We start from the raw sequence: 25,315 nt of genomic DNA on the forward strand, positions 1-25,315 counted from the left end.
CGGTTATGACATATATAATGTCAAGTCTGCCTCTCTTCTAGCCAATTTTGCTATAAATATTAAACTATCAAGCCCAAAGGCACAATATGTTTCGACAGATAATGCTCATGGATTTTGGTAGGTATATATGTTATGTTATTAGTGGTAGAAGACTACATATAGTGGTACTTAAAACTGGCAAAAAGGCCACATTTGTTAATCAGAAATAATTAGACTTGTTTCGTTTCCAAAAGCAGAAAGAACTGGCAAAATGTTTATGAGTAGCAGTTACCACACCAAAGTGATATGGAGTCTCGGATTGGCACTAAGTGTTGGCCGAGTAGCTTCTTCGGGATTTACCGGTGTGACGGCCTGAAAAGTAACAATGTCTAGTGCTTCGGATGGGACGGAAAACCGAGGTCATATTGGCGTGCACGTAAAATAGTAGGCCGTAGTGCCACTGTCCGAGCAAAATGTCCATCATAACACTCTGTAAGGCGTATGCCCGTCTTCATACAGACAATTGGAACGTTAAATCCTATTTTATTTCTGTATAGAGTGCATAACTACTAGCAATCAATGTTCGTATGTTTTATGTGTAGTTTTTGTCTTGTCGTCTGCACTAACCTATACGTTAAAACAAATATGAATTATAAATAGCATTAATTACAAATAACTATTGCAAATGTGTACAATCTCACCTTCGAGTTTAATTGTAATATATTATTACACAACTAATCGACATCCTTTTCCTTTCTTTGCTAACTAGCACTTGCAGGTACAGTTGTTAGTGAAATTGATAGTGTCTTTCAAATATAACAGTAAGCCGATGCTAAGTATTGTGCCTGTGTAAAGTCTATTGTTCATATATAAGAGAGATAATAAAAATCAGGAAAAATATTGGTTCTTATGTCGCAGTATATATTTACTGATTTATAAGAGTTCTCAGACGAGATATTTTTCTCAATGTATATACCACCTCCCGTTCTGTTATGGATATGTTCCATGGTACCATTGTAGTTTCTAACAAAACCGTTTCCAAACGACATGGTGATGAACAAAATCCCTTGGTTTTGACAAAAGTGGGATTAAATGTAGCGATCTTGCAAGGTGTTATAACAGTCTCGGAGTATAGTTCACTGAATAAGTTATAAATAATATATTATAAAAGTTTAATTATAAAGATAACAAAAATATACTCACCTTTCACACTGTAAAACCCAACATCATCGATCTGAAAAAATGGATATATACCTTTTATCTTACATATTATTAATCTACTAAAAGGGAAAAAGGGGACTTGACAGATCAGCCAAGACATATAAAAACTGTAAGGTAGGTTAACAAATTAAAATAATACAGGTTATCAGCAGCTCTTGATATCGATTCCCGCAGGTGCAAATCAGACACTTTTACACCATTGCAGTCTATGAAAATGGCGACTTGAAATCAATACATAATAATGTAAATTCTCATAAAAAGTTAATCTTTTCTATTTAATCATATCAATTTATAGAGAGACCGTTCTCCAAACTGTCATGTCATCAATTAAACCATATTATTAGGTCTTTTGTACAGTTGACCTGAATTTAAAATTTAATATTATTAGCATTATGTTAGTGCTAAATCTGCCTATTGCAGGTAGATATTATATATTATTATTATTTAGATACGTGTTCACATGACAAGCCTATAATCAACTCTCTTCTAGTTCATCGGATGGCGGAGATGTAAACAGACTGAAATACCATCGACATTTAATGATTTGATTTACAAATGGATTAACAAGTAACGCTTCTACGATTATGTATTTTTGAACTATAATGCATCTTTAATAAAGCTCAGCAAGCATATTTAAAACACACCATAAAAATATTTTTTGTGAATATTAAGTAAAATTATTAGTTCTGTTAATGTTTTCTCTCGATGTTAAAAGTCGCCTTCTCGGTCACACGTATATGAAAAATCTGCAAGTTCTAGTCTAGCGAATTGGCTGTAAAACCACCTTTCAACTATAGTAAAATACGTGGCTTTAGTAAAAAGTGCAAACATATTACTCTTAGCGTGAGCAAAGTAATTCAGATGAAATAATTAAATTTGACTCGTTACTGGAAAAGGAAGAATCCAATCCAGGAGTAATAAAAGTAATTTTATAAAACGTTTCAATATCTCTGGCATTAGGATGGTAAGCCTAGTTGAAGTTTATTGCCTCGTCTAGCATCTTGTCTACTGACAACTGCATGTGTTGAAGTAATTCATTAAAAAGGCAATATCGAAACTTTTGAAATATGTGACAAGTCTCGCGCTATTGTCGCAATATATTATCGAAGGTACTTCAATAACATCGCCACCTGCCGTCATGTAAGATTGAAATCCTTGAAGATGAAATCTGTCTTTGAATTAAAATACCACGTCAAAAGAAAGGGGCTTTAACAAAATAAAGTGACAGTAACGTATTAAATAAGAACTATTATAAGGAAACTTCCGTGTGATATGATGGCACTCAATTTTTTAAAAGTCATCTTTAATAGGTTTTTGAAACCACCCTTTAGAGGCCAGTGCGCTATAAGCGTCTTAGTATTATATACGCTACGAAAACATACATATAACAAATAAATCAAATATCGTGGAGAATACAAAAGCTAGACAGGCTGTGGATCCAGAGAGCCATCTTAAAAGTACTATAAGTTAAATCATGTGTTGTCTACAATGGATGCCAAATGCTGGTTTGTTATCTAATCTTTTGAACCCCAAGTGATCATAACTATTAATACACAGAGGTCAATCCAGACTATTGCATATTTTGGCAGATATAGTTATCCATACAACAAAAGATAACACCGAACTTTCTCTCTGCACTTTCCTCGAGGGATTAATGCATGTTTCAATAATGGGCGACGTAAATGTGGGTTTCCTTCAGATATTTTTTTTATATTATGGTTAGCATACTACAAGATGTACTTAGAGACATAATCTACTGAAGAAGACCAGATCAACCCCTTACCTCCTCCCACCCCCTAAAAATGATCAACCACTCGTCTCCCCCCGCTAATGTATTTCTAGTTTTAGAGCCCACATATTATCGACGTGAGATTATCTCGCATATAATGTAAACGAACTTCATTTTAGTATAATTTGTTATATCAACAGAACCCAATATAAGCTCCAACTGAAAACAAGAGAACGGTCAATACACTATTGACTGTCGTTAGTGCTATAGCAAGCTGTCTTAAGCTTATTGTCTTTTATAATGATCTGAGCAAGATATTTGGATTTATAAGTGGAAAGTTTAAAGAATAATATTCACAGCCCCCAGATACTGTTTTAGTTCGAACCCAATATTGATCGTGTATTGTGAAACCTTTTGTTGATCGCAAGATCTTCGTGTGAACATCTTAAGGCATCCCACTGAAGAATATGCCTTGGGTTGCTCTCTTTGTCTTTAAAACCAATATCCATATCAGTAACAAAGTAAAGGAACACCTTAAAATTGCTGGCATGTTTTTTAATATTTACATGTATCATACTGAATCGAGCTGCTACAAAATCGATAAAGGATCCTTTCATTCAGAAGTTACAAATGGGTTATTATTTTGCTAGAAAACAATGCACAGACCTCATGCAATAGAAATAAATTAACAGTATAAAATATATAGACGGTATCGAGTACCGATATAACAAAGGGTGCATATTACTTCATGTTATACTGCCTTAGATAATACACACACAGATAAAATATATATTATATTACATAAAGTAATCAGCAACTTAAATGTGCAAGATCTTTATTCTATATATACTTAATCATCTATTATTATATTAAATAAAAATGTTGTCCATTATGATCATAGATCTATAAAAGTATTATAACTTTATATTATAGATGAATATTCCAGATATACGTAATGGTCTGTCATTATTTTAAATTAAAAAAATCATCCCTTATGATTATGGATCTGGAAAGTCATTATCACTTAGATGAATAACCAGCGGCTGCCAGGCAGGATACGCCCACATTTTCGAGAGATAGATAGAAAACAAGCTAAAACGAAAGTGATTTTTACTACAATCAAGGGCCATAATTCAGGAAATTACAATTCGATATGCGCAAATATCGAAAGGAACCAAGATCTTTGGGTTATAAACTTACATTTCAAGTTTTAACAAAATCGGATAAAAATTGTGACCTCTATAGGGTCCACAACCTTGATATACCATATTTTTACGCAATTTGAGAATGAGGGGCGGCCATTTTGTCTGTCAGTTTTGGGCCGATTTTCACGAAATTCGAACTCAGCAATCCTTAGGGTGTAACGGTTATATAATAATACGTTTTTTTAAATCGGATAAAAATTATGACCTCTATAGGGTCTTCAAGCTAAAAACGTGATTTTTCGTACAATCAGGGGCCATAATTCAGGAAGTTACAGTCCGATATGCGCGAATATCGAAAGGAAATTCGAACTCAGTCTTCCTTAGGGTTTAACGGTGATATAAAAATACGTTTTTTTTAAATCGGATAAACATTATGACATCTAAAGGGCCCACAAGCTAAAAACGCGATTTTTCGTACAATCAGGGGCCATAATTCAGGAAGTTACGTTCCGATATGCACGAATATCGAAAGGAACCGAGATCTTTGGGTTATAAGCATACATTTCAAGTTTAAACCAAATCGGATAAACATTGTGACCTCTACAGTGTTCACAAGCTAAAAACGTGATTGTTCGTACAATCAGGGGCCATAATCCATGAAGTTACGGTCCGATACATGCCACTAACGAGAGGAACCGACACCTTAGGTGATAAACCTATATTTCAAGTTTCATTGAAATCGGATAAAAATTGTGACCTGTAGACTGTTCACAAACAATTGTGGACGGACAGGGGCGACGACAATATACGTCCACATGAAAAGGTGGGCGTATAAAATTTGACGTGTGATTGACGCCATTATGTCCGTCAGTTTACCATTCTCTTTCAACTCTCTCGGTGTCACAAATTGTGCCAAACTGTCGTAACACCAAAACTGAACTTTCAAAAAAAAATATTTTATTTATTCTTCAAGTAAAGGTTACAACATGACAACAATAAATATAGCTACGTATATGAATAAGAACTATGTGGTACATTGTATGATTGGGAAAGTGACACCAATAAATACATCAATAAATATAAGAACTATGTGCTGCATTGTATGATTGAGATGTGAAATGAGACCCAAATATTTTAGGCTATCCGTTGCTTTTACGGTAAGGTTATTGCAGCTTATTGTAAACTGTTTAATCTGACTTAGTTTACGTTTAGACCCGAATAGAATACATTCAAATGAAATCAAATAGTCGTTTTGCAGAAATTACGTGGCAATTTAACTTCTTGGATACCAAGAGATATAAACGATATTTTTATTTAAATAAACACGTAACCATACCTTTGTGAACTTTCCCATGATAGTATTCCAAACGACCGACACATAAACAGTGGTGGGTTACTGTCGTGCGGCATGATAATTCATTTTACTGAATACACAATATATATGACAACCTCCGAAAGAAATTTTATAATGTTCAATTCATTACATCACAAAGACAGCCACCTAATCTGAAACGCCTCCTAACTAAAGCAAAATTCAATTCATCTATCACAAGAACCGGTTTTTATGTATCTAAATGCCCGACTCCACGGCATATTACGCCAAATAACAAATATAATTTTCATGACTTTACTTTTAGTGTCAACGACAATATCAATTGTGACACATATATGTCGTGACATTCAATGGTTGTCATAATTTCTACATCGGGGAAACGGGCACAAACCTACGGGTTAGAGTACGCAACCATCGACGGGATAGTAATATTGAAAATGGACCCTTATTTCTAAATAGACATATCATTAGATGTGCACAACATCTAAAAGTAAAATTCCAAAATTTCTCTTTTTATAAAATGAAAGCCGATGATATTACGAAAATGAAATTAACGGAAAACCATTTTATTTTAAAAACAATACGTTCCTCGACTTAATACTCAATAAGTAAAAATTGGTCATTAACTTCATTAATTTTCTTAAATCTATCCTTATCTTCCACTCATTGTTTCTAAATTGTACCTCTACACAACAGATTAACACACGTGTCTACATGTTTTCTATTAGTTACCGATATACTATGTAACCATAGACAATGGCAACTATAGCCAATTAAAACCACAGTGTTACTATGTAAATATGTATAAATACACTAAACTGTCCATCTTTATACAATGACATTATTTATGAATGGTCCCAAGACGGACGAAAAGTACTTTAAAATGTGAAAATGTTATTAAACCAGTGTCGGCACACCTTTTATATTTTTATGGTTCCCGTGAAACAAAGTAGTGCAGCTTTACGGTTGTGCTAATATTTCTGGAGAACTGCGGTTTAATGTTCACCCAAAACAAAAACGTAATATAGCAAGTATTATAAACGTATGTGGAGAATACCGCCTTATTTGTACCCCTTTTATGGTACCTCCATTGAATGAAAATCACTTATATACAGCAATGTTACATTAATATGTACTTTGTTAAGGTTACAAAAATAGGGATAAAAGCCCAATATTTTAAAATAAACTGCACACATTTAGCTTAAATATGTATCATACTCATTTTACGAAACTATGTCGATTTTATCATTGTATCTTTGAGGCATTGAGCATGCGTGTTCACCTAGGCTCGACAATTCATCGAATTCCAATGCCTATACTGGATGTTATCTCCCCTGATCTATGAAATACTTTCAAGGCCATGGAGTTAGTTAAGATTTTAAAATGCCATCAAATGTAAAAGATCTGTCGATTTAAAAAATAGTCCCCTGTATCATCCAGACATGTTGAACTGGGAGACATGTCAAGAGGATGAACTCGTCCTTGTTAATGTTCCCGGTTTGTGCTAAATGATAAAGCCGGCTCAATATTTGGTCATAGGTCACGAGATGTAAACAGGACTGGCGCTAATCCCAATCCTAGCCCTGGACCTAGCCCAAATGCTTACCCTAACCTACAATCTCGACAACAATCACGTGCCCTAACCTTATTTACATCTCAACGACCTCGAACAAATGTTCCCTGCTTCATTAGTCCGTTCATCCCTCTACATTTATGTCATATTGATGATTAAAATGTAAATACAATGTGAATCGCTGCGGCTGTTATGTGCATGGCTGACTAGTTGTCATCGCAAACAAATGTTGTTTCTGCTTAACTAACTTATTTCTATTTTGTTCATATGCTTCTTTATTTTTTCTTTTGTCTGGTAATGCTTTCTATAAGCATCCGATTAATCACGCGCATCTCAAAATATTTAACATGAAAACAATCATATTATTTTCATACCAGATAAAAACAATATCTGATGTATTTCAACCTTTAACTTACAAGGAAAATACTTATCCTTGTAGGCATCCGACTTTTTAATGAAAAATATTTACATTAAACGTGTTATAAAAATAAGTTTGATTGTTTAGTTTTATCACGAGAAACTAAACTTCTAAGCCAATAAAGATATATTCTACACGTATCGAGCAGTTTTGAAGGGTTTTCTTATCACGAAGTCATACATTGATCCCTGAAAAGTATTTTTCCCCACTATATTATTATTTTATATTTTACAGCAAGCACCAACATTTTTCTGTCGTATAAGGAAGATTTCTTCTTTTTTCTTTTGTAAATGAACGAAATACAACAGGAAGTCTTTATTATTTTTATATATTGATTTCCGAGCAATACCATGAGCAATTCTATTTTTGTGAAATCAGATGTCCGGGTATACTCGACCGTTTATACTCCCATTTTGCCTTTGTCACCATATATATTAAACTTAGTAACGTATATGATGGTACTAGTTCGAAAGTAAGGGAATGTGCACACACGTGGCAAGAACGGTGCCATGATTTGTTATATAGTCATGGTTAAAGACCAATCAAAATGTTTTGGGATAGTCATGCACTTCCGATTTACTGCCCTTATTAACACTATCTGCAGTATGATCACGCCAATATCTCCTCGTGTAATATCTAGTCATGTTTACAGACCAGTGATTAGGGGTGGTCATTTAAGATCTACTTCCCTTTATTAACAATCTACGCAGTATTGTTACGCCAGTATCTCCCCAGGTTTGATATCTAATCGGTGAAACATATATCAACTTCTGGTGATCTGGAAACAGGTGTAAACTAGTCTAGACACATTCGGTTCCCCATTATGTTTGGATTCGTGCTGCGCGATTACCGGAAACTAACCATAATATAATATGACGTCTACTCAGCAAGCTGCAAATGCGCATGACTGGCGATGGTAAAAGTTGGCTTGTATTATTCAAAACTGTCTTTTGATAATGCTGGTAGCTAAATTTCAAAATCCAGCCGCCAAGAGTCCTTGTACCAATCAAAAGACTAGACGTTGTCCCTACGTCATTTACCACTGACAAGGGATCGAACCCCGGACCTCCTGCTTAGAATGATAGTGCCTTCCTTATTGAGCCACCGCAAATGGAAATTGATGCTTTGATTTGCTTTACGGTAATACAAACTAGTCTTGGTTAGAAAATTATCCTTAATCAAAATATCCCTATTTTCGTATCCATGCATATTATGATTCATGTCTATAAAACTGTTTTTAATATGCCATTCAATCTTTTGCAATCTTTATAATCTGCACGCAAACCAAACGCCACGTCTATAATATACTTGACTAGGATATGGCACGATGGCTAGTTTATTTAATTAAATAGGACACCAGACAGGTCCCTTATGTAAACGTGTAAAGCTGAATTGATTAGACCATCTATTAATCTCATAATTTGGTTCTTACAAGATTAGGTTATGTAAAGCAAGACTTTAATTATGATGATTGCTGATGCCTAAACTGCGTATCTCCAGTTCTTTCTATATAGTTTAGCTTATGACAAGGTTATCGAAATGACCAGATGCAAATAAAGTTTGGCTGAGCACCACACTACTAGATCACTTAAATTACAAATATGACCATTTTGTAACAACTTAATCATCATTTCATGTACACTGAAGGAATTCCTTGTCTCCAAGAAGCCGCCGCTTTTTATGTTTTTTCTGTAGTGAACCCAAGACTCTCGCGAATTAAATGCAATCTAGAATGTCAAAAAATAGAATCATTATGTAATGAAACGGTCTTGTATATCAATTACCATATTCCCAAAGCAGCGGAAACGAACATTAACAACATATTAACCACTGCCATAATACATAATGGGCGTTTGTTTCCATATGTTACGTTCGCTTAAAGACTAATCAAATTCGTCGATACATTATGCCTTGATGTATTTACTTCTTGCTTCTTTTAAAATTGGGTGGGGATGGGGGTATCATGAGGTCTGTCATTGAGTCGACTGTCCAACCGCGTGGGTTTTCTCCGGGTCCTCCGGTTTCCTCCAACTGCTCAAGACCCCTGCGCGCAGGCGAATAATTGAAGTAAAATGGAACTATGTGTTGGTCCCGAAATGACCTGATTTGTGTCGAGTGGACGTTAAACCCCATTTCTCTCTCTCTCTTTTAAAATTATAACATGTCTGTTGTACGTGCCTTAAAGATACATTCCCGGGTACAAACTGGGTGATTTGATAATATATTTAGACTAAAAACATATTCAAACTAATTAATTTATTATAATTTTGCTTCAAATCCTTCTCAAAACATTGCAATTGTCAGGGAATACCCTGCTATAAAAACTCGATCAAAAGAGGTCATGTTTGTGTGACGTGACACAACTGGTGCGATGTCGGAGGAGAATTCGTTGCATACAAAAGACGATGTGGCCTTTATCGCTGACTATTTATTACAAATATCGAAGCCCAATTAAATTCTCGGGTTATCCACTGCCCACGTCTTTTTCCGTGATCTTTATCTCAGAAAGTGTTGTACGTCTAATTCTTCATAAAGTTTATCAACTTGTACATCAAGCGCTCAATGTTCGCGTGCAGAAATTCCTAATCGTCGGGCTGTCGATCAGGGAAAACCGTACATTGTTGTCCTGTATGCGCTCCGTGCGTGTTTTACAGGGAATCCGGTATTTTTCTAGTAAGATTGGATATTTCTACTTTCCATATATCAAAATTGCCATACTTTTATTGGAAATAACCACCCGATAAATACTTTTCTGGGAACGTAGCTTAAAATAAGCTACGATTAAACCGTTCGGTATAGCCCATTTGTCGTGGTGTCGGGTTAAAATGTGGTGATGTCGCCTTATGATACCAATATACCTGCTGTTTATTTTAAATACCCATATTTATAGTATTCTTTATAGCGGCGGACTAGTGCATCCGCGGACTAGTACACCCGCGGGCTGCACAAGCGAAAGGGAGAAACCACGCTGCAAATCCCGGGGAACTTACTTGACCAACACCAGGATCAGTGTACATAATCAAACTGTATATTGAGAGGAAGATGGCAGACAACCCGACATTTTATACGCGATATTACAACATTTTTAATGTCGTATTTTCTTGTTAAAATGCCGTGATATCTGGTTGTCGTGTTAAAATGTCGTGATTTCGGATAGTCGCCTTATGGAGGGCGACACAACGATATCACGACATGATACCAATCATCCACCATACCTCCTATCAGTTTTGTTTTGATACCCATATTAATAGTATTTTTTTATAGCGGCGATCTAGTGCACCCGTGGACTAGTGAACCCACGGGCTAGTGCACCCGCGGACTATTGAACCCCTCGTGACTTGAAAAATCTCGAGTCAGCTGTGTAAGCAAGGGTAAAATACATGAGAAGGACAGTTTGTGTGTTGAGCCTACTACTAATACGACAAGGAACTAAGGGTGGTGGTGGGGGGGGGCTAATGCTAAGCGCGTCTGCGCTGTATCATAAGGTCTGTCATTGAGTCAACAGGTTGGGTTTCGATTCCCCGGTTGTACGTGACAAGGAGTAGGGTCGCCTGATGTCCAACTGCAAGGTTTGTCTCCGGGTTCTCCGGTTTCCTCCCACTGCTAAAGACCCCTACGCGCAAGCGAATTATTGAAATAAAAGTGAACCATGTGTTAGTCGCGAAATGACCTAGTTTGTGTCGAGTGGGCGTTAAACTCCATTTCTCTCTCTACAAGGAACTAGATCCAGCCAGGGGAAGATAACCAAACCTCTGATACTGCGTAAACATTACTTCATGAATATGATAAATTAAATCTATAATTTAAACTACATTGATCATTGACCTATTTTTGTCTGGAAATTTTTGTCTGGATGGCCGAATGGTTAGCACGTGCGTGCTTTATCATAAGACCTGTCATTGAGTCAACTGGCGTGGTTTCGAATCCCCGGTTGTACGTGACAAGGAGTAGGGTCGCCTGTCCAACCTCGTGGGTTTTCTCCGGGTCCTCCGGTTTCTTCCCACTGCTAAAGACCCCTGCGCAAGCGAATTTCTCTCTCTATATATATATTCAAAGTCACAAATATGCACTATTCTAAAGTGTATGTGAAGGCTGTTGTGTTTGTTATTCAATTCAGCCCATCCAATTTTTTGAAACAACCATCATGGAGAATGGGTTGGCCTGTACGAAAGAATATCATAAATATTATTACTGTTATCTAAATGAAATGAAATGGGGTTTAAAATCTTACCTTTTTGATACTATCCAGTGTGATACAGTCTATCCTTATTTTGATTTCCAACTGTTACTGATATTTAAAGTGCTCCTAACTGTATACACGGGACCCGGGATTTTGTCCCATCAGAGCGACTAGACACTTTCATTTGGCAAGGTCTTCGTCCTGCACCGCTGACAAGGACCAGGCAGGGGAATGCCGCGAAAATAATATATTGGCTAACACCGGGATCGAACCTGGAACCTTCTGATTATTTGTCTGTTTCATGCTCGCTGAATTGCCGTTAGTTTTCTAAGACTCACACCAACGGTATTGTGAATCGCCGTTATTTATCTAAGACTCAAACAGATATGCTGTGAATAACCTTTATTTATCTAAAACTCGTATATGTGGTGGTGTGAATCACTGTTATTTATCTAAGACTTACACAGGTGGTGTGTGAATCATCGTTATTTAAGGCCCCATGCATGGGTGGTGGGGTGAATTCAGTTTAAACCCGAAATAACCATACGTTAGATTTGGTCGATTTAAATAATGGTTAGACAAAATAGTTATTTTTGCCGTTTTTTTAAAATAAAAAGTGTTTTTGATTGTGTAAATTCTTTAGCTATACTTAACCTGGACTCTGGCATGCTAGGATTTCTATTGGTAGAAAAACAGTATGGATGGAAAAACTGTACTGGAATCAAAAAACTTATTTTACACTGAAGTTGAAGATCCTTGTTTCTCAAATTAGAGTAGTTTTTATTTCTAGCGAAACAATAAAGCCATATATCATGTCTAAAGTTTCCTAAATATTAACTTTTCGTACGAAATTGGATTAAACGAGTCGATATATTAACTTATTCAATACCCCCGTTCAACGCCTGGATAGACTAAATTGAGTTTAATCTCTCCATGCAGGATACATGGGTTTAAATCAATCAAAGAAATTGTTTTTACTCAACGATACGAATTTTTAATGTCAGATGCGAGTAACCAAGTGCCATACATCACTGGTATTTTTGTGCATGCATGCTATTGTATAATATGATATTGACAAATTACCGTCCCGTGTATAAAAATAGATTTCATAAACCAAGATTCCGGTGACCTTTTGTCATCCATATTTCAACGAGCGGAAGGCGTTAATCATACAATCGCCTCGTAGATTACACGTGGCGTATTAATTGCAAGAAGACACAAATGTATAACGTTGTTACTTATTTTGACAATAATTGACTAGAGCATCCTAAGGCAGCTAATCCCTGGCTTCATCCTTTCATTTCGTAATGCTGTATAAGGTAACAAATTTCTATTGATTTATTCATAAAATAATATGTTAAAAAACCCAGCTTTTTTGAGGAAGCATTGTATGATAGAAATTGCATGTAATCTAGTGATTTATCCATCAAATGCGCCTTATTCGCGGCATTCTTAGGTAATTAAAAAATGATGGAAGTAACATCGTACGGCAGTTTGCGTTCATATTATTTTATATTTTATGATATAACAGGTACCGAGACAGACTTTATCATCTATTATTAATCTGTGAGGGATTGTGTTATATTTGTAAATGAGATGCAATTTGTGAATATGGAATTGTTAAAATGTTATAAAACTCATACGATATGTCACTCTTGTTTTATCACATAATCATAAAACCAGTCCTCCTGTAACGGTATTAATGCTATAGCTAGCGGAATATATATAGTAAAACTCCCATGCAATTGATATGGTATTAAACATTAGAAATGTTTATTTCTTTATAACATCTATTTGTTTTTTTATGGATATTGAAACTATTTGTGCGAAATGATATTTGAATTTTATGTAAAGATGTACCAAATGTATTCAAAACGTTTAGAGCGACGCCACAGCTGGGTCCATCACCAGTTAGTTTTAATATATTCTGTTTAGCGGAACGGTATTGTCATTACATGGCCGCATAATATCCCTTGTTTCATTAGATGTGTGTATTGAAACCGTTAGGTTGGAGACAGCTTGGCTTCAATTTTCCCGAAGGTTCTGAAATATCATAAATTTGTCTGGATCCGTCGCTATTATTGTTTTCAGTGAAGCAGTGACGAATCTACTTTGGGTAATAATAAACATTATATTAATACCACGTCACTTGCACAGTTATAAAATTTTGGTTTGATAATTAATAACAAAACTACCTTCACACGGCTTTTAAATGAGAATGCAAAAGATAGATACTTGAACGATGGGGACAATCGGCCATTCATTTATTTACATCTTAATCTAATATCGGCTCCTCTGCCTCGCTTCATTGTTCTTCGGAACTAAATTTTGGATGCATCGCTGTGCTATTTACTAAAAATACACAATGAAATACGTTTAATATGGCTGATATTTAAAACAATAGCGCTTTAATGATATATTTGAGAGCTCTTCTCACCCGTGTTAGACCCGCGTTTCATTATTAGTCCTTGCATTCGCCAAGTTGACAATAAACTGAATAATTAAACCGTTTGTGCAATAACTTTAGGAATCTGTTGGGTTGCGTCAAACTGTCACAGGGCGTTTGATATTTTGATAAAGCTGATCCTCTACAAAGTAAGATCTGGGTTTTTTTTAATCTGAATAAAAAGTAGGAGAGTTAATTAAGGAAAATATAAAGACGTTTTGTTTGGATCGATGTGAGTCTTCCTTGTAACAAAATCTCCATTTCATCTGAAGCGTCATCATTACGGCGTTTGATTATCTTTCTTGAAAAACCCCAACAAAACCCGACTGAAGTTTATTTTATGAATCGTAATAATGCTATATATGTGCTCTGCACACACAAGAAGACCCTTGAACGAAACATTTCACGTTGCTTAAATGTTTTCTCTTTTACAAACGGAGGCTCATTAGGGTCAATCAAATGAAATCTAGTGATTTATCCATCAAATGCGCCTTATTCGCGGCATTCTTCTTAGGTAATTAAAAAATGATGGAAGTAACATCGTACGGCAGTTTGCTTTCATATTATTTTATATTTTATGATATAACAGGTACCGAGACAGACTTTATCATCTATTATTAATCTGTGAGGGATTGTGTTATATTTGTAAATGAGATGCAATTTGTGAATATGGAATTGCTAAAATGTTATAAAACTCATACGATATGTCACTCTTGTTTTATCACATGATCATAAAACCAGTCATCCTGTAACGGTATTAATGCTATAGCTAGCGGAATATATGTAGTAAAACGCCCATGCAGTTGATAGGGTATTAAACATTAGACATGTTTATTTCTTTAGAACATCTATTCGTTTTTATGGATATTGAAACTATTTGTGCGAAATGATATCTGAATTTTATGTAAAATTTTATAAACGGTTACCGTACGGAGGCTCATTTTAGGGTCAATCAAATGAAAAAAAAAAAGATTCTGATTATCTTGTAATTACAAGATAGCCTAAGATAACCTATCTTGTAATTACAAGATAGCTATCTTGTTATTACAAGATACGGAGAAGCCCTTGAGTAACTTATTTTAAGGTCGTCATACACCGATTTTTGGCGAACAGCTAGGCCAACTTCGTAGTTTATTTTATGTTACAGAATCGGCACATTCATGTCACGCTCCCATAAATAGCATTCGTTATTTACTTGCCTCCATTAAAATCATAAAATTCAAACTCCCATTAACTTCATACTCCCACCAGCTTTATATTAATATCATGATTCATCAACTTTAATGTTCATTGAAGCCAAAGAACGCTATTTATATTTTTTCGGAAAACTTTTTTAAATTTTGATTTTTGGCCGTTTTTGTTTTCCTTTGTTTTGACTTTACACAATTTTTATTTTCTGCAGAAGTTAACGAACGAAAAAAAAAAAAATTTATGGTTAACCATCAACAACCGTTGAACAGCAGAGCACATGTGATTCAAATCTTGTCATGTTAATAAATGTCTAATTAACAAATTATATATCATTTAAGGCCGAAAGAAAGACCTTCAATAGGAAGATTTAGATCTTGCAAAATATATGTTTAAAGGAGCTAAGTCTCTAACTCAATATTTTCCATAATATTTGAAATTAAAAACACGAATTAGAATTCAATATCGGTGTTGTTATCTTGCCGTGACAATAGAGGGTCCTAATATCCAATATTTATGACACAATTAACATTTTATAATCAGTAGACGATTGGTGTACTCTATGGTTTCAGGTGCCATTTCTTATGAAAAAATAAAAAGATATCCTACAACACAATGTGGAAGTAATTAGTAAAGGCTGATTCACAAAAGAATATATGGAAAAAATACTGGATTACCCGAAAAACACCAACGGGGCAAGCGATGGGCAAAAATGTCAAGGTAACCGGACTGTTGTGTGCTAGCTTGACTGAGGGAGCGGTTGTTATTTCTTGATTTATACGGATTTAGGAATATTGAGGGGTGTCAACGGAAAAAGTAGTTGACAGAAAATAATTAAGAATTTACTTAGATCTCTATATGTACGATAAATGGACAGTAACGAAAAATACATTCTGAAAAGTTGACCCTCCCTCAATGAAATGAGTTGACTGGCATATCGTCTAACAGCAGTTTATTTATAGCTTGCGGTATCTCCCGACGAATACAATTTTTAAGAAGGATTTGAAGCAAATATTTGATAGATTAGTTAGTTTGAATATGTTTTTAGTCCAAATATATAATCAAACCACACAGTTTGAACGCGGGAAAGTATCTTTAAGGAGAGCATGAAATCAATGTATCAATAATAAATTATATCAATGAGGGTATGAAGTTGGTGGGACTATGAAGTTAATCAGGGTATAAACTTAATGAATGGTTTTTAATGGGGGCACGAAATAACTAATGATATTAATTACAAGATAGTTAATATAGCCTATCTAGTAATTACAAGATAATGTTCTTGTAACTATCTTGTAATTACAAGATAATGCTCTTGTAACTATCTTGTACTTACAAGATAGGCTATATCAGACTATCTTGTAATTTAAAGATAACTATCTTGTAATTTAAAGATAGTAGGCTATCTTGTAAATACAAGATAGTTATACAGAATGGTTATCTTGTAATTACAAGATGCTCAGAATATTTTTTGTTTCATTTGATTGACCCGAATGGTCTTCTGTATTACCGAAACACCCTTCTTCGGATATTAATATTTCACCATAGTTTAAAGATGGGTTATTTATGTGATCTGAGAATTAAAATGTAGTTTAAACTTTAACGTCCTACTTTTCTGCTCCATCGGGGCCAATGAATACGAACTCTGCGATCAAGTTGGTTTACCATAGCTGATACATAACGTTTAGTACGTAGAATTTAGCAACACCCTGTTATGCAAAGGCATACTATAATAACTAAACACCTATTTTGTTACACCTTCAAAAGTGAAGCAGGTTCGTTCTACAAACACTTAAAATAACATAAACTAGACTAATAAGACACACAGCAAAGGTGGTGGTGAAATCTAACAAGCTTTCCTTTCGACACATTTCCCAAAGAAATATTATGATGTTGCGACATCCCAACTTATCATTATTGTTAAGGGTATGTCTACCTTTACGATACGCATTATTACTGCCCTCACTTTTTTATTGACAGTTTGATGTAAACCAGAACCATAATTATGTGTTTACACATTTTCATTTGACAACAGAAAAATAACATTTTCAATATTTAAATCATTTCCTTCTAGTTAATAAGAAAATACGTGTGGCAGAAAGTAGAAATTTATTATGTGTTGATGACTTCACAAATTCACGTAGGATTGTTGTTTCATGTAATTTCCCCCCCCCCTCCCCGAAAAAAAATAGCAAAAAAACGATTAATATTAATAATTCGAATATTATTATATATGCGAACGCCTTAGCATTTCCAGAGATACGAGGAAAATTGTGTTTTATGTGAGAGGACACTGGATAATCCGTAGAATCCCCATTGTGATGTGTTTCGGTAATCAATACCTTCTACCGTGATTATATCCCACATTCCGACTCACTCCGAGTGATTTGTTACCAAACCCATCCTGCTGTAAACCTACTAGCTTTGCCACTGGACACAACAGGTGCATCGATGACGGACCTTGTGGTCTTCAGCGCTTGCACCACTCGACATACCAACCTGTCGCTTACTATAGTGGTAACCGTCCACCTCCATGCACCACTAAGCTAAACTGTAATATGGGATGGAATTTAAATTTTAAAAAAGTTTAATAGCGCGTGCTGCAAGAGCACCGAAATGAGATTTAACGTCCTGCTGTTCCTTACCGACTGGGCTAATGAAGACGGATTTACGTCATACAGTGAGCTATAAGGAACATTTTGCCCGTACGGCCTATGGTCGTGTATACGGGGTCTCGTTTTGTTACCCCACCCAGAAGACTAGACACTGTCCTTGCCCGGCCCTCCGCCCTGCACAACTTGCAAGCGGAACCCGCACCGGAAAATCCCGAGGAACTTTCTTGGCCAACATTGGGAGCGAACCCGAGACATCTTGGTTAGTGAACCAGCGTCTTACTCACTGACGCACCGTAGTTCTATTCAGGACTACTCACTGGGTTATAATGAGAGAAATTTTGCATTTTAATTACCCTTTATGATCTATATCCACCTAATTAATTGTAAATCGGGATTGACAAACTTGAGATAAATGATACGTGAATTTAACCTTTCTTAATACATACCATTACGCTTTTCAGATAGCTAAAATAATATTATTGCATGTAATTGTGTTCTTGGTGAGATAAAGTTTTAATCAAATGTTAACCGCTTAAATATTGATGTTTCATAGTCTGCGCTACAACAAACGAGAAAAGTCTTTGATCCCGAATTCTGAAAAGCATTTTTTTTAAAAAAAACATATTTGATATTAAACTTTGGACCAGAGTAGTCATCCGGTTATATTTTCACACCACACACAATAAATACACCACGCCCAGATATCTAAAATATATTTTAAAAGGAAAAACGATATTAAAAAGCCATTAGTTCCAGTTGAAGAGCAATCATTATTCAAATGAGCTTTGTTAAAACCCAATATATCATAAAATTTCCACACCTGTTGATTTATGTTGCACAGTTAAAGCTGCGTGTTCATGTGGAACAAATTAGAACGTTGTACCATATCGAGGTCAAATAAAATTCAAAAGTCCATATATACAAACTGACAAATCTATGTTTTGCAAAATGTGGGCATATCTTGCATGTCAACCGCTTGTTAAATGTGACATGTCGGGTTCGTGTACAAGGTCACATCAATAAAAGAGAGAGAGAAAAATGGGGTTTAACGTCCACTCGACACAAACTAGGTCTTTTCGGGACCAACTTATGATACAACGCGCACGTGTTAACCATTGCTGGTTTGTTTTACATGGATAAATTTTTAATAAACTCGGATCTCTTGTTTAGCTTTAATTAGTAAATGCGAGATGTCGTCGACTAACTTGTTATATTTGGTATTAAGAAGTGCCTGGTAAATTGTATTCACTTAGTAGACATAATGGCAGGAAAACATATAGTTATTTTTCAGGAACGATTCTTGGCGGATTGGTCAGCTTTGGTAACAATGATTGATTTAAACACGACAAGATGTTATAGAAAGATGCCAATCAAGGGTGACAAAATGTTCCACAAAAAATTTTTTTTTATCATAAAATGCAAACACAAATCAGGAAGTATTATGAACGCGTAGTTGACTATTGAATTTATGCTTATTTGTAATGTTTGTCAAATGATATGCCACATAAATTCAATAGTCAACTGTCATACGGTTATTGGGGACATTGTTTTCTTAAGAACCTTGTAATTAACTTTATTGAAGAGTGGAAGTAATGTATATTGGGAATATTTTTGCTAACTCTTAACTAAAATATTTATAATGCCAGAGTTCCCAGACACAGACAAGAGACACTCATAAAGTTCTAGCATGTTTACGATCAGAATATTAAAGACCAGCAATATGGTGTTAGGTTTGAATTGAAATATTTCATGGGAAATATAATTATACACAGACAAGGTGAGATAGATCTATTTTGAAGTCAGGATGAAGATAATCGAATATGGTACAATATGTCTAAGCAATAAAAGACTATGATATCGCCACCACTTTTCAAGTGTGTCACTGCAAAAATAAACTAGCTGGTTTTGTTCAAATTATATGACAGTTAACCTTGTACATTAACATCGGAAATTTAAACCAAAATAGTCCTGCAGCCAAAACACAAAAATGTCTTCCACAATTTCCTGTTATTACCAGAAACATATTTATGAATGCATTATATATTAGTTAATCTGCCGTTGCTAGACCGCAATTATTAACCACCTGATTGATGGAACCGTAAATTGTAGGGTTTTAACTGAATATTTAGTTTGTTTCAAAAACCCGACAACTGCTTGTTTTAGTTTGTGTTTTTGAAAAACTTAAGGGTTTTTTTTGTTGTTGTTTGTTTTGTTCCTTCTTGGGCGGTGGCGGGTATATATAAATATATTTTTAATTCGCCTCGCTTACATTCCAGAAGAAATTAATGGTAACGATCATTAGTGTAACAAAGTACTCTATAACTTTCATCAAATTGAACGGACATTTAGGTGCTTGGAACTGTATGACCTCACTGGTTTTGATAATATATTTAATATTGACCTTTTAATTCTGTATGTCCTGTTCTTAAGTCACGATTGTCTGTGTTGTAGTTAAACATGTAATTAATTCAATATGTCATTTACGGGCTGCACATGATCTGTGTGCAACACTCGGCAGGACTTCAAAGGAAATGTACTAGTGGTCAGTGCATCATACCATGACATGATAATGACTTCAAAGGGACTACGCCGTGCAGTTACAGATACCATAATCTAATAAATAAACAATACTATATAATATGATGACCACTTTTTCCTAATCGTCGTACGCTATATAAGCAGGAGTTTGCTGACAGTTAGGCAGACGGACATAGATAGGGCAGAGAGAGACGGAGAGACCGGCGTATGGATTCACCGAGTTCAGCCGCTGCCTTGGCAGAGGGGCAGAATGGTGGATTTAACATAGTTATATGTGTTACTGTCGTAGTCTAGTAACTGTATATTAGTTTAGGTTCGTGTATTGTTTTGTATGTGGATGTGTTATATATCTGATGTAAATAAATCATATATTTACTAAACTTATCTCTGTTATCACTGAAATAGTGTTACATTAGTAGCATTTTTAATTTACATAAGTCAATGGCCTGTTATATTTGCTTAATTCCACACGAATTAAGTTTGTATAACAATATTCAATGATATACCTGTTCTGTTTGCTGGGGGGTGGGGGGTATATATGGGGGCTGATTGGTATCATTGCGTGGAGTTGCCCTTCACCCGACACCACGACATAATATATATATTTTTTAATTTGCCACACTACTCTTATGTTCCTGAAGCAATATTAACTAGCATTATTAGCATTTTTACTTTACATGTGCATAAGTCAATGGCCGGTTATATTTGCTTAATTCCACACAACTTAAAGTAGCTAAGTCTCTAAATCAATATCACCCAAAATCTTCGACATTGAAAACACGAATTATTTGTCAATTTTAAAAAAAAATCATTGATGTTGTGATCTTACCGAGTAAAGATGGGTTTCTGATATCCAATATTTAAGACAAAATAAACATTTTACCATTGGTACACGAATCGTGTACCATAATGTGTTTCAGCGCCATTTGTAATAAGGGACTCGAAAAGCGAGACTAGGCAAATTCCACAAGTCATGTCAAACGGTGACAGCATATTCTTATCTGGAACGCATGCGCAATAAATAATATCGGTGTAATCTGGAGAAACCAGACGCTAGAGAAAGCCATTCGATTGAGACTAATGGCGTATTTCGCCGAACATAACTGATTAGAAATTACAGTAGAAACAGAAACGATGTAAATCAGTTTATATACATTCATACTACATTATTATATGCGTTGCGACCCTTTTGTGTCAATTTCTAGGTCCCAAATATTAGCGACTTAGCCCCTTTATGTTTACAAATTAAGTTTGTATACAATATTCAATATACATATTGGTCGTTTGCTTTATCTATTGAAAGTTCGAAATGTGATTAATCAAATTTGCTACAATTTTTTGTTTACCCGCTTATTGTACGTGGGAAATTTGAAAAATATTAGGAAGTTTTCTAATCGACACTAAGTTTATTTTATGATATAGTCTTTATAGACACAAATTTTTGAGTTTCGCTTTATTTTTTTTCTTCAAACACGGTTTCACCCCATCGGCCCAAAAGCCTACCTACACCACTTACTTAACAGATACATAAAACAGAAGTAACAGGAAGCGTGTAAAATTTATGTTGGCGAAATGAAACTACATTATTTGTGCTAACGTTTTCACAACCGAAGTTGCTCTTCGGGCATTTATTATAACATTATAATATATCATACCTTTGCTTAGTGGCAAACCGTGCTCATTTATCATATTTGGTTCAAATTAGATACATGTATGCCAATTTCATTCAATTGTCAATACTTTGTGTTTGTTAACTATATAATATGGTGATTTTGATCATCAGCTCATGTATATATACACCACTGAGCTAAGTTCCGTGTTAGTTAACTGTACAATATGGTGATTTTGATAATCAGCTCATGTATAGATACACCATTGAACAAAGTGCTGATGTGTGCAAAGAGGAGGGTCCACTAGTCCGCCGCTATAAACAATACTATAAATTATCATGTCGTGGTGCCGCCATTCAAAAGGCGACAAACCGACATTAGGACATTTTCACTCTACACTACATTATTAAATGTCGTAATGTCGCGTAAAAATGTCGAATTGCCGACATCATGACATTTTAACCCGACCATACATTTTCACCCGACACCACGACATGAAACATACATTATGCAAGAGCTAAATCTGCCAATTACAGGTCTTTCTTTAGGCCTAAAATGTAATCTAAATTATTAATTAGACATTAATTAACTTATCCAGACCTTAAATCAACTCTCGATGGCATCACTAGTCTGCGATATTTACTGGATTAGAACCCGGTCTGCTGCTTCTGATTAAATAAAAAATGAATAATAGAGACTGTTTTTATTGTAGCGACTTTAGTAATGATGATCGATGCTATGCCCAAAATTCAATCGCTAAATACTCGGTTCAGGGTGAATCAAGTTGACTGAAATTTTCAGCAAATTCCCTTTACATTATCTAGTTTTTAACTAGTATAGTGAGAACTACCAGCTCTTTACCTAATCTCCCATAATGTATCTTTAATAAATGTCGAAATGTCGCGTAAAAATGTCGTATTGTCGGGTTAAAATATCGTGATGTCCGACACCTTCCTCTCAATATGTGATTTTGTACACTATAACAGGCATCAATACATTATTTTGCACGTCATAATATATTGTTGTTTACTCAGCAGATTTGGGAGTGGGCCAATGTGCATACCTGATTTGGTATATGGATAAATGTATTTTAAGCCTATTTGCTGATTTTCGGTTTTCGGCACTTTTTATACGCCAACATGTCGTATATTGTCGTCGCTCCCGTCCGGTGTCCAAGCACTGGAGGCTAAACATTATGGCCCTTGATATTTCATGTTTTTAGTACTCAACGTCAGGATAGGGCATAATTAGAGGCCAAACAAGTTTGACAATTACTTAATGGGTTTGTTATTCGTAATTATATTTTAATGTGTTGTAAATGTTTTCCTTTCCGACAAGGGGGGGGGGGGTCGATGGCCGAATGGTTAGCGCGTGCGCGTTGTATCATAAGGTCTGTCATTGAGTCAACTGGCGTGGTTTCGATTTCCCGGTTGTACGTGACAAGAAGAAGGGTAGCCTGTCCAACCTCCGGTTTTCTCCGGTTTCCCCCCACTGCTAAAGACCCCTACGCGCCAGCGAATTTTTGAAATAAAATTGAACCATGAGAGTCCCAATATGACCTAGTTTGTGTCGAGTGGACGTTAAACCCCATTTCTCTCCCCTTACCGACAAAAGAAATAAATATGCGACACCCCTTATTGACTGTCCGGATGATTTAGCTACTGTGGACGTATGTTTCGTTGCCTGGCAATCTATCTTTAAAATCCACAACATGCCAATGAATAATGTAATATCAATTTGGTGTGAATGGGGTGTGCTGCATTGACCTTCACGAATTGTCAGCCACAGAACAAAATAACCATGTGCGAAAAAATAGCATGTGCGATGATGTAGGAAAGGTATTTTACAAGATTACAATTATCTAAAACATGACCAAACAGAAATTTATCCCAGTTTGCTAGGTTTTGTGTATTTGTTCCTTATACTATTGGATGCGTTTTCTAACTAATGATACTATTTCACAATCTACAATGAAAAAATATTTATTTATTGTTTTAACTACATGTATTTATGTTTTTTAATTAACACGGTGTTTCTTGTTATTTCAAACAAAATAACGAAAATGCGTGGTCTGTTTTGACAATCACCGGGTTAGTATGTTGGGGTGTTCATTTATATGAACACTTACTTTTCCTCAAATGATCACCTGTGCACGTGCTAAAACAACACATTACATGTTGATCAGTAACTTGAACACCCGAGTCGGAACAAAGGGTCCAGTGTGTAAAAATTATTCTCGCATTTGATCGCTCTCTATTGGCTCAACGTGTCCAATCAATTCTTTGAAAATGGTTACAGCCAATGTGGGTGCGTTGCGTGCATACCATTTTCATGGGTGGTGCGTTACATTTCATTGTCAGGGTAGGTGCGTTATGTTAAGGTAGGTGTGTTATGTCGTTGTCAGGGTGGGTGCGCTACATTTCATTGTTAGGGCGGGTGTGTTCGTATTATTACCAGAGTTCGTTACGCGTGTTCATTTACATGTGATCATCAATCATAAAAATGACAATAATAGATTCCGGCGGACTAGTGCACCCGCGGACTAATGAGCATTCGCGTGTTTCCTAATAACCAAGTGTTTGTTATAACCGGGTGACGGGTAGAAATTATGTGATGGACATTGTGGGAGTCAAAAATATCCTTGCAGCCACCTCCTGGTTAGTCGTGACCCAAGGATATAGACCAATGACGTGTCCGGGTTATTTTCATCAGGAAGCACTGGATAAAAGAGTTAAGGCCTTTCAGGTCATTTTACACCCAGATCTTTCAAACTGTAAATATCTTTTGATCATCACTAGATTAAATACCATAACGCAGTTAATAGCCCTAGCAACAGTGGATTGCATAATATTACATATACCCATAGCTCAAATGATATATGGTTGCCATAAAGAAATTAGTGACTGAATTGAGAAAACTTCACTTCATTCTTTTGAAGTCATTTAATCTCGTTCATTCCCAAAGCGTAATCCATTTGAAATATCGTGTGACTTTTACTATTTGTCATTCACCGCTCTTTTTAGGCATGTGCTACCAGAGAGGATTTCAGTGCGATTGACAGATCTAATTTAATTTTATTTTAAACGAAATCTTGGTTATGTTCTTCCTTAAAAGCCCTTTTCTAAGCTTACGGTTTATCTAATATAGGAGTCGTTTCCAATATGATTAAAGGAGAAAACTATAGTAGAAGTTTAATTTTATCATTTACTTAGTTCATTGTGTAACGCATTTCAGTTCTCGGAACAAATAACGTTAAAAAACACTTACGGAATTCGGAAACACCGGACAATTAATGGACTGAAGCTACATCACGTGACATGACGTAAGAAGCGACACTCGT

General features: G+C 35.5%; 1 protein-coding gene across 1 annotated transcript in view; it reads right to left on the reverse strand.

Annotated features, from left to right (window-relative positions):
• Positions 1–25,315, reverse strand: part of LOC126812313 (allatostatin-A receptor) — a 64,820-nt gene that overhangs the window by 35,230 nt on the left and 4,275 nt on the right. The window contains exon 2 of the mRNA XM_050538651.2: positions 1,183–1,213. The gene's annotated coding sequence lies outside the window, so the exon portion shown is untranslated. The remainder of the gene's footprint in view (positions 1–1,182; positions 1,214–25,315) is intronic.

The sequence above is a fragment of the Patella vulgata genome, chromosome 2 (assembly GCF_932274485.2).
Source record: "Patella vulgata chromosome 2, xgPatVulg1.2, whole genome shotgun sequence".
NCBI lineage: Eukaryota > Metazoa > Mollusca > Gastropoda > Patellidae > Patella > Patella vulgata.